The following is an 11886-nucleotide window of genomic DNA, read 5'->3' as shown; positions in this document are numbered from 1 at the left end:
TTACTCTACCTCAGACAAAGGCCGGGGTCGGGCAACTGGTGCCTATCTTTCGGTTGAGTGGATTGGAAAGGACTGGATGGCAGGGGGATTTGTTTTGTTTGGTTTTGGAGTGGGTTTCCCGGGTCAACCCCGCCCCTGACGCGCCCCGCCTGAGCGCAGCGAGGACGCGGCAGGGCAGCCGCAGCCGCCTCTGCGTCAAGGGGTGGTGGGGCGGGGAGGTGCAATTCGCAGCGGGGAGACCTAGATCCCTCCTTCAACCCTCTGCAGCCTCTCCCCTTCCCCCGCAGCCTTTTGGCGACCGCCGCACAGGCGGGCCGGGCACGTGGGAGCCTCCGTCACACCCTCACTCACACTCCTACACACCCGCGGGCACACACCCGTGCGCTGCATCTCGTGCTCCTTTCCTGGCCGACAAACAGGCGCTCGCGAGTCTCTCCGTGCCCCTCCGCAGGGCAGCTACCCTCTTCGACCCACACCCCCGGCTCGCCCTCAGCAAGCAGCTGATTCTCTCCAGACAGCTCCTTCGCGGCCTCCATCACAGCCCCCTGGACCGGACCTTTATGCCAGGGCTGCCACTGTCTGGACGTGGGAGCGGCAGGAGGCGCGGCTCAGACACGCTAACGGTAATGACACGCTCCCACTGCTGAGGGCCGGGTTTAGATAGGGTGGGGCGCACCGTTAGCCGTCCTGGAGCCCCAGGACCCAGGCTGGGAGCGGATTGATGGCTAGATCCCGGGAAGGACTCTGATTGTGTCCTGAGATGAGGGGAGGGAGGGAAGCTCTAGGGCCTGGGGAGGGCGAAGCTGGGTTCAGCGGGCGATCCTCCAGGCTCTGCATCCTGCACCTGCACAGAGCGGGGCGAGGGGACGAGAGGCGGCGCGTAGGGGGAAGGAAGCACATGGGTCGAAACGTGCCGCCATCCTTTCCTTCTTGTCGCGTAATTGCCCACAGCATCCCCGAGAGACTGACTAGTCGTTTCCAAATCAAGTCTGGGTTGGCTGAAGGGTGGCGTCCGACTGGGGCAACTCCAACAAGAAAGTTGGGAGGGTCGGGACGGAACGAGGCGCTCCCGGGGTTCTAGGTGAGATGGAAGGCGATCCTCGTGCGGGTGAACGGTGAGTCGGTGAGAGGGGCAGCCTCATTCTTCATTCGATTTTGGTTGCTCTTGCAACTGCTGAAGGCGATAATTGAAGGCGGTGTGTTTTCACGTGACCCCGATTCCCATCTGCCAGAAGTATCCTGCGATAAATGTCCCTAAAGTGGGCCTTTCGCCGTGAGCGAGGCACGTGGCTACGGAAACAAAAAAACAAACAAAAAAACAAACAAACAAAAAACACAGCCCATGTGTTTCTTTGCACCCAGGAAATTGAGTGTGGCGGTGAGGGGGATGGTGCCGGGATTTTAAGGCGAGCATAGGAAGAACTGGAAACTCAGACTGTTTGTACGTGTCATTCACATAGCTAGTCTGTGCGTGGCCCGGGCAGAGGACGGTTTTGAGCACAGGGAGAGCCTTTCAGTCGTAACACCTAGCCTTATATGAAACAAATCGTCCGAGACCTCTTGGAAACAGGTGTCACACACTCGGTCGCAGAGGCCTCAGGGGCGGGAATTCCTTTCGGTTAAGCAGAGAAGGGGCGTTTGCGCGCGTTCGCGGATAGCCAAGCCCCAGGCTCGCGGTTTCCAGTGTCTATCTCTCCCTTTTCCCCTTCCTTTTGCTCGCAGGGAAATTCTGGAGTAAGACGGGGCGGGGTCCGCACTAGGGCGTGGTGACGTCAACAGTGTTTGGGTGCCTATGCAAATGACACTGCGACCGTTTCTCCCTGTCCGGCCGTTTTTCTTTCAGTTCTTAAAAGTAGACCCAGTCTTAGTCTGCACGATTTGTGCAGAAACCAAGAGGACTGAAGGTTTTGCTTTATGTACTGCATTTAGGCTCCCCCTCACCCAGTTTTTAAAGCTGTTTTATAGCTGTCAATGCCTGCTTGCTTTCCCGGGATCTCTGAAACAATGTGTTTGCTTTAAGGAATATTCTCTGTTGAAGCATCCTCACCCGGCTGCTTACCCTACCTACCCAGCCCCATTTCTGCAAGACGTGCTGAGAAGCAGCCCTGCTTGTCTCCAGCGCTTAGTAATGGGCTTGACTTGTAGTAGGTACTTAAAGTACTTGATGATGGACTCAATTTTCCTTGAAGAATACGTGTGTTTCTCTCATTAAATTCGGAATATTCGACCGTAGGACTCGTTTATTTTATTTTTGTGTGTGTGAGTGAGTGCCTTTTCTATTCACATGAACAATGATAAATTATCCCACCAAATTTTAAATTGGATTCATTGATGCTTTTTCTCAAAATGAAGTATTCTATGCATTCTTTTTTCCAAAAAAGACAGAAATAATGAGTTTTGAAAAGAAGGCAATCTCTGTGGACATGTTTTCTTTTTCTGATTGCACAGTTACATTCTTGAATCAAGAATTACTTTATAATTCCTATATGTGTAACTCGAGATATTAATATTTTAATGGCATTAAGAAAGATTTATACATGTTTCTAGGAAATTAATGCTCTATTATCCAATTAATAAAGTAAATAAGAAATACTCTCTTAGTCTGTTCAAACTGACATAAAAGAATACCATGAACTGAGTGGTTTAAAAACGATAGAAATTTATTTCTTACGGTTCTGGAGACTGGAGAGTTCAAGAGCAAGCAGCGGGCAGTGTCTGAGGAAAGTCTGTTTCCTGTCCTCACAGGGCGAAAGGGGCTGCGTAGCTCCCTGGGGTCATTTCCCAAAGGCCCCAACACTTAATTCTATCACTATGGGGTTTGAATTTCAACATATGAATTTGAGGGGGAGGGCATATTCAAATCATAATAAATAATAAAGAATTTAAAAATTGGATCATAGCTATTTTGGATACCAATAATCAGTGAGATGCCTTTTCAATTATTGAAAATTTAAAATAAGATAGAATAATTACTAAAATCTAAACTCTATAATAATTGATTTACCCACTGATCATAGTTTAAATTTACTATGTGCATGTTAGAAAATATTCTTGTCGTGCCATAAAATAAAATTTGCATAAGAATAGGCAAGAAATTTGCATTCTTTTGAACTCTGGAGTTATGATCCAGGTAATTTAAAAAGTCATTGACATAGAATGATGAACCTAAAAGAGACCATCTTGATTATCTAAAGTTCAGAAAGCTTTTCTCAATTTCTATTAGAGAGTATGTTAACTCTTATTACTATATACATATGCGTGATTGGTTGGATAAAATAATATGTTTCTTTGCAGAGTAGATTTTAAAATAGTTTCTGAGCAGATGGCGCTTTTAACAAAAACCATGGACATAGTCTGATGCATGAAAACATTCAAGGTTACATGACATGAATCTTTAAATTTATTTTCAATTTACCTTCTAATGTAAAACAAGTCCTATCTACTCTTTTAGACATATTTAGTAAATAATTTTTAATAAATTTATCTGCTTAAATATTAACTTTGACCAATAATGATTGTCTTATATTTCTGGGTGAAAAAAACAAGCTTTACAGACTGGGCTACAGTGTGTTTTATTTTTAATTAAATTCATTGGGGTGACATAAGATTGGTTAATAAGATGATATAAGTTTCAAGTGTACAATTCAGTAATACATCATCTGTATATATTGCATTGTGTGCTCACCACCCAAAGTTTAGTCTCCTTTCATCACCATATATTTGACTTCATTTACCCTCTTCAACCTACCACCACTCCCTTCTGTTCTAGTAACGACCACTCTGTTGTCTGTATCTATGAGTTTTTTTTGTTTGTGTTTTGTTTGTTCATTTTTGCTCTCTGTTTAATATCCCACATATGAGTTAAATCATTTCGTTCTTGTCTTTTTCCATCTGACTTATTTCACTCAATGTGAGACTTTCAATATCCATTCATATTGTCGCAAATGGAAGTATTTCATTTTTTCTTAACAGCCAAGTAGTATTCCATTGTATATATGTACTACATCTTCTATATCTGATCATCCATTGAAGGACATGTAGATTGTTTCCATGTCTCGGCTACCATGAATAATGCTTCAGTGAACATAGGGGTACATGTATCTTTACAAATGTTTTTAAATTTTCGGGTAGTTACCCAGAAGAGGGGTTACTGAGTATGGTAGCTCTATTCTTAATTTTTTGAGGACCAATTTACATTCCTAGTAGAAGTGTATAAGGGGCCCTTTTTCTCCATATCCTCTCCAATGGTTTTTGTCTTATTGGTAATAGCCATTCTAACAAGTATTAGGTAGTATCTCACTGTGATTTGATTTGCATTTCCCTTATGCCTAGTGAAGTTGAGCTTATTTTCATATATTTGTTGACCATTTGTATGTCTTCTTGAGAAAAGCATCTGTTCAGGTCCTCTTCCCATCTTTTTAAATTGGATTGTCTGTTTTTTTGTTGTTGAGTTTTATAAGTTCTTTATATTGGATATTAACCCGTTATTGCAGGTATCGTTTGAAAATATCTTCTCCCCTTTGGTTGGTTGCCTTTTTGTTTTGTTGATGGTTTTTTTTTGTTTTGTTGAGGTTTTTATTTTGACAAGTCCCATTCATTTGTTTTTGCTTCCCTTCCCTGGGGGTCAAATTTATAAAATGCTCACTGAGACCAAGGCAATGTCCATAATTTTAGTATCTATATTTTCTTAAATGTATTTTATTGTTTCAAGTCTTATACTTAGGTCTTTGATCCATTTTGAGTTGATTTTTGTGTGTGGTATCAAATAGCAGTTTATTTTCATTCTTTTGCATGTGGCTTTCCAGTTTTTCCCAGTACCATTTATTGAAGAGCCTTTCTTTTCTTCATAGTACGTTTTTCGCTCCTTTGTCAAAAATTATTTGCTGTTATACAGGTGTGTTTATTTCTGGGCTCTCAATTTTGTTACATTGGTCTGTGTGTCATTTTTCTGCCAATATCATACTGTTTTGATTATTGTAGCTTTGTATTATAATCTGAAATCGAGGAGTGTGATACTTCCAGCATTATTCTTTTTTCACTGGATCGTTTTGGCTATCCAGGGTCTTTTGTGGTTCTATACAAATTTAACAATTTTTTGTTCTATTTCTTTGAAAAATGTCATTGGCATTTTGATGGGGTTGTATTAAATCTGTATAATGCTTTGAGTAAGATGGCCATTTTAACTATCTGGATTCTTCTAATTGTGAACATTTAATATATTTTCATTTCTTTGTGACTTCTTCAGTTTTTTAAAAAATATCTGATAGGTTTCAGTATATAGATCCTTCACATCCTTTGTTAAATTAATTCCCAGGTATTTTGTTGTTGTCATTGTTGTTGCAAATGGCCATTACAGAGTGGTTTTAATTGCACAGTATTACTTGATATAGGACAGAGCTGTTTTTAGTCTTGAAGGTCACTTTATTTCCTTGTGATTTATGTGCTAATGTGTCATTTTACATAAGATTAATTGATTGTTATCTTTGAATAGAATGCTTACCCTTCGAGCTTTTCACCTATCAGTTTTGCAAAATCAAAAAGATTACTCACTGTATGGAAGAGGGCAGAAGGAAACAGGAACTGTCATATATTGCTTGTGGTAGTGCAAGTTGAGACAACTTTTGTAACAGGCAATATTTATTGAAATTTTAAAAGCATATTCCTTTGATCAAACCGTTCCACCTTTAGAAATTTATTCTACGAATATGCACATGCCAGGTATACAAAATTAGTTTTTTTAATATTGAAGCACATACTCAGAAATGGCCTAAATATGTGATATACTGTCATCATACCCTCATTAAAAACAAAACAAAACAAGCTATTTTATTGGGATTGAAGTTTTTGAAGAATTTTTAAATGAAAAAAACAAAATGTAGAATTATGTATATAGTAACAGTTGCATAACAGGTTAGATAGGTGAGGAAAATACACATGAGCTTGAATATACACCAAATATCTGTGGAGAACTTTGATGACTTACAGGGAGGTAAGGATAGGACTGGATATGCTGGGGTGAAAGGGTGAGAGGATATTTTTCACTCCATGCCCTTTAATACCATATTACTATATTATTTGTTCAAAATATATATTAAAAATATTCTAAAAGTAAAAACAATGGCAGATTTCCTTGGGAAAACAATATCCAGGCATTAGATGCTGTCAAATGAAATGATTAAGGTATAAAAGTGGAGTATTTTGGCTCTATGATTGTTATAGTTTTTGAATTTACAAGGAAGTTTTCTCTTTCAACATTTGTAATAATAAAATTATATTAGAGCAACAGATGAGTTTTAGTGGTTTCACTAAATTTAATCAGTTATATCAGTATAAAAATGCATATTTTTTTTTTTAGTGAGTTCGCTGAGGATTTTTTAAAAAAATTATTTTACAAATACGACATGTAGTTGTTAAGAAATATAAATAATTTTTGTGTGCCCTTTATGTAGTTTTCTACAAACGTAACGTCTTGCAAAAACTATACTACAACATCATAATTAGAATATTGAGATTGATAGAGTTAAATTACAGAATAGTTCCATCACTATGAGGGTCCCTGCGTTGCACTTTTATAACCACAAACACTTTAGTCGTGCCCCCAACTCCTCCTTAACTCCTGGTAACCACTAATCTCTTATTCACATTTATTATTTTGCCATTTCAGGAATGTCATATAAATGGAATCATACAATGTGCAACCTTTTGGAGTCAGCTTTTTCCACTGAGCATAATTGTCTGTAGATTCATCTTAGTTGTGTGTATCAGTAGTTGGCTTGTTTTTATTTCTGAATAGTACTCCATGTTATGGACTTAATAGTTCGTTTAAGCGTTCACTCAAATATGTGAATGACATTTGGGTTGTTTTCAGTATAGGGTTATTATGAATAAAGCTGCTTTAGGCACTCATTTACAAATTTAATGGAACATAAGTTTTCATTTCTCTGGGTTAAATGCCAAGGAGTGCAATTGCTGGGTTATATGGTAGTGGCACGTTTAGTTTTCTAGGGAGCTGTATCATTTTACATTCTCACTCGTAATGTTTAAACGATCCAATTTCTCTGTATCCTTTATAGAATTTGGTTGTCACTATATTTTAGTCATTCTGATAGTTATGCAGTGACATCTCTCTGTAGTTTTAATTAGCATTTCCCTAGTAGCTAATAATATTGAACCTCATTTTATGTGCTCATTTGCCATCTACTTGCCATATTCATTGAAATGTCCTATTATGTCTATTGCCCATTTTCTAAAGTATTTTTAATTTCTGAGTTTTATGAGTTTTTTACAGATCCTTAATATTTGTTCTTTCTCTGATATGTAGTCTGTAAATATTTTCTCCCAGTTTTTAGCTTATTTTTTCATTCTTTTAGTAAATTATCTCACAAAGAAAAAGTTTTTTAATTTCTAAGTCTATCTTACCAATTTTTGCTTTGGTGGATTCTTTTAAAAGTTTATAGTTTTATGTTTTACATTTAAGTCAACGATCCATTTTGAATAAATTTATATAAGATGTGAGATTTAGATCAAGATTATATTTTTGCCTAGGAATTTTTTTTAATTCCAGAACTATTTGTTAAAATAGCTCTCCTTTATCCACTGAAATTGTTTTTTCACCTTCGTGTAAAATCAGTTGGGTGTATTTGTCTGGGTCTATTTATGAGCACTCTCCTCTGTTCCATTAATCTATGTGTCTATCTTCACAGTCTTCATTACTTTAGCTATATAGTACGTCTTGAAATCAGGTAGACTGACTTTTCTCACTTCATTCTTCTATTTCAAAATTGTTGTAGCTATTTTAGTTTTTTGCTGCTTTGTATACATTTCAGAATAATCTTACCTATATCTAAAAAGTGCTGGGATTTGCATAACCTGCATATCAATTAAGAAAAATTTGACAGTTATTATGTTGAATCATCTAATCTATGAACATAGTATGTCTGTCTATGTTTAGGTCTTGTTTGATTTCTTTCATCAGCACTTTGTAGTTTTCAGTATAAAAGTACTGTCCATGTTTTAAAAATTCCTTGGGATTTTCAATATAGACAATCAGAATGTCTATGGATATGAAAAGTTTTCTTTCTTCCAATCTATATGCCTTATATTTCCTTTTCTTGCCTTCTTGTACTGGCTAGAACTTCCAGTATGAAGTATGTTGAATAAAAATTTGAGAAGACATTTTTTTCTTGTTTTTAATCTTAAGAGAAAATCATTGTATTTTATTGGTAAATATAGTCAGCTGTACTTTTTTTGCAGATGATCTTTATCAAATTGAGAAAATTTCCTCTATTCCTAGTTGGGTTTTATTTACTTAGTTAGTTTGACAGTTTTTAATCATGAATGGATATTGAATTTTGTCAAGTGTCTTTTCTGCATCAGTTGATGTGGTCATATAATTTTTTTGTCTTTAGGTTGTTATTGTATACTATATTATTGATTTTTGAATTTGAACCAGCTTTGTATACCTAGAATAAACCCCACTTGTTCATGGTGTATAATTCTTATTATATATTGCTGAATTCTGTTTCTTAATATTGTAATAAGGAATTTTGTGTTTATATTCATGAGAGATATAGATCTGCAGTGTCATTTTTTTCTGGTATTGTCTTTGTATGATTTTGGTATTAGAGTGATATTAGCTTCATAAAATTAATTGTGAAGTGTTCCATCATTTTGTATTGTCTGAAAGAGATTTGTAGAGTTGGTGTTAATTCTTTAAATATTTGATGGGATTCTCCAGTAAAACAATCTAGGCCTGGAGATATTTTTTTTTTGTTTATTTAAAAATAATATATTCAGGTTATTTGGGAAAAAAGGTCTATACAGACAATCTTCAGATGAAAGCAATGGACACCTGGAGGTAGAGATTGAAGTGTTGTGGCTACAAGTGAAGGAATGCAGACAGCCCTCAGAAGCTGGAAGAGGCAAGGAGCAAACTCTCTTCTCAAGCCCTCTGCGGGAATGAGGACCTGCCACACCTTGACTTTGGTGTATTGAAACTGATTTTGGATCTCTGGCTTTCTGTGCTTTGAAAGAATAAATTTCTATTTTTTGAAGTTACTACATTAGAAGTAATTTATTATAGCAGCCTCAGGAAATGAATACAGTGCCTACATCTGAAGTGTTTTCATATGTCAATAAAATTTTGAGTCTTTAAAAGATTTTCTGTCTATTTTAAAAATGTTTAAAAGACGAAAGACCTTTAGTTAAGCAAGATTTAAAATCTGCCTTTGGTTCATAGATGTCAACAAAATGTACATTTCAATTTATGGAAATTACTTTACAATTATAATTAATTTTGAAATAATTGCAAGCTCACAGAAAGGTACAAAGGGTCCTGTGCAACCTTCACTTAGTCTCTTCCATTTTACAATCTTGTATAAAAGTAATATGGCACAATATAAAAACCAGCCTGTTGATATTAGTATAATCCATAGGGCTATTTCAGATTATGCAGTCATTTTCCCTGCCTGTGTGTATGTGTGTGTATAGTTCTTTGTAGTTTTATCAAATATGTAGATTTATGTAATCCTTACTACAGTTAGGATACTAAATTGTAGTATTTCAAAATATAACCTTTTACTACCCTTTTATAGCATACTCACCTACCCTTCCCTACCATAACTCCTAGCAACTATTCTGTGGTTCATCTCTATCATTGTTATTTCACAAATGTCATATAAATGGAATCATGAAATATGTATCCTTTTGAAATTGTTATTTGCCCCTACTCAGCATCATTTCCTTGAAGTTCATCCAAGTTATCGAATGTATCAAAAGTTCTTTCCTTTTTATTGCAGAAATTACATGACATGGGTATACTACAGTTTATCCACCCATTCACTCATTGAAGGATACTAGTGTAGTTTCCAGTTTGGGGCTATTATAAATAAAACTGATATGAACTTTCATGTACAAGCTTCTGCTTGAAAATACATTTTTATTCCACTTGGATATGTGACTTTGTATGGTCATTTATAAAAAGTTTTCCTTGTTTTGATTGGCTCTGTGACTTTTGTTATCTTTTTGCTTAATATAATTATTTTGTGTAAAGAGGATATGCTTTGCAAAGGAAATGTTTAGGTTGCATCGTATATTGTTGAAAATATTTCATATTATTTGTCAAAATCATTATTATTTTATCAAATCTCTTCCCTTTTCTTTTTACAATTAATCCATAACTATGAACTTTGCAATATGTGCCATTTTTTCTTTGGTGTTGTACTATGGTTCAACATTTTGTTTTTATTCAGATAGTCTTACCCTATATGTTAGAATTAGAAAATATATTTCATTTGAATCTACAGTGAATTTCTGATTCAATGTTCAGAATTAGTTCATATTTAAAGAAAACTTTGTTCAGTATAATTTGAATTTGTCCAAGTTGAGAGATAATTTACTGTTTTTCTAGTTCTTTATTGTAGAATGTTAAGCTGTGGCATATCCCAATAATTCACCAGTGCAGGCATGTCTATTTGAGGCATCTCTCATTTCTAAGATGCAAGTGCCTGCCTGCTGTTTTAAGTCTTTGCATATTTTCACTGGAAACATTAATTAAAATTTAGTATAATGTAATTTCAAAAGAGTTTGTAACAATAGTTAAGAAGCCAAAAGTCTTGAAAATTGTAGTAATTGCATAATATTTTTAGTTAATTCTATAGTGAAAGTATTAGTAAGACCAATCAAGACAAAAGCAGAGGAAACGACTGTTACCAATATCAGAAATAAGCAATGGGATATGACTACAAATTCTACAGATATTTAAAAACTATGAAATATTATGAATCACTTTATGCTAATAAATTTGACAACTTAGATGAAGCGGACAAATTCTTCAAAAAACATGATTTGCCCAAACTAACACAAGAAAAAGAAAATCTAAGTACCTGTATGTCAATGAAATAAATTGAATTTTTAACTTAAAATATTGCCTAAAAGAAAACTCCAGATTCAGATGGCTTTATCAGTGACTGTTGCTAAATATTTAAGGAAGAAATAAAACTAATCATACATGTATTTGCTCAGAAAAAGAGAGAACCCACTTAAAAACTTAATTTATATGTGTACCAAAATCAGAGAAGCAAAATAAAAAATAAAACTTACACACATTTTTCCATGATTATAGTTGAAAAAATCCTTACCAAAATATTAGCAAATTGATTCCAGTGATATATTAAGAAGATAATAGGTCATGATTAAGTGAGATTTATCCCATAATGAAAGATTGGTTTAAGATACCAGAGTAATCAATTTAATACTCTATATGAACAAGTTAAGAAGTTATACGATTATCTTAATAAGGGCAGAAAATTTCGTGTCTAAATTTGTTATTTATGATTCCAAAGAAAAACTCACTGAATTAGGAATAAAAAGAAACTTCTCTAAACTGATAAAAGCTATCTGTGAAAGAATCTATACCTAACATTGTACTTACGGGTAAAATATTGAGTACTTTCTCACTAACATTGGGCTATACATGAAGATGTCTGCTCTTAACACTTTTGTTCAAAATTTTAGTGGATTTTCTAGACAGTACAATAAGTAAGTCAAGACAAAGAAATTTAAGATAATTAGAAAAAGCTAAACTATATTTATTTACTGATGACATATCGTATATATATAAATCCTAAGGGATTAAAAAAAATCAACAACATGACTTAGCATTGTTGCAGGAAAGTTTCTAGTAAAAAATACTTTTTTTTTCTAGAGAGAAATTAAAGACATAAATAAATGGAAATATATACCATATTCATAGATTGGAAAACTCAGTTTTTTTAAGGTGTCAGTATTCCCCAGATGGTTCTATAGAATAAATGTAGTCTCATTTAAAATTTCAAGCAGGTTTTTTTGGAGGGGATAGAAATTTATAAGTTGATCTCAGAATTTATA

General features: G+C 35.4%; 1 protein-coding gene across 1 annotated transcript in view; it reads left to right on the top strand.

The window, feature by feature from the left end:
- The first annotated feature begins 581 nt into the window (after positions 1-581).
- Positions 582-11886, top strand: part of SLC6A15 (solute carrier family 6 member 15) — a 46777-nt gene continuing 35472 nt past the window's right edge. Inside the window, exon 1 of the mRNA XM_011374949.1 lies at positions 582-623. The gene's annotated coding sequence lies outside the window, so the exon portion shown is untranslated. The remainder of the gene's footprint in view (positions 624-11886) is intronic.

The sequence above is a fragment of the Pteropus vampyrus genome, unplaced genomic scaffold, assembly GCF_000151845.1.
Source record: "Pteropus vampyrus isolate Shadow unplaced genomic scaffold, Pvam_2.0 Scaffold9, whole genome shotgun sequence".
Classification (NCBI taxonomy): Eukaryota; Metazoa; Chordata; class Mammalia; order Chiroptera; family Pteropodidae; genus Pteropus; species Pteropus vampyrus.
The sequence above is the reverse complement of the archived record's forward strand: the minus strand, read 5'-3'. Positions and strand labels throughout refer to the sequence as shown.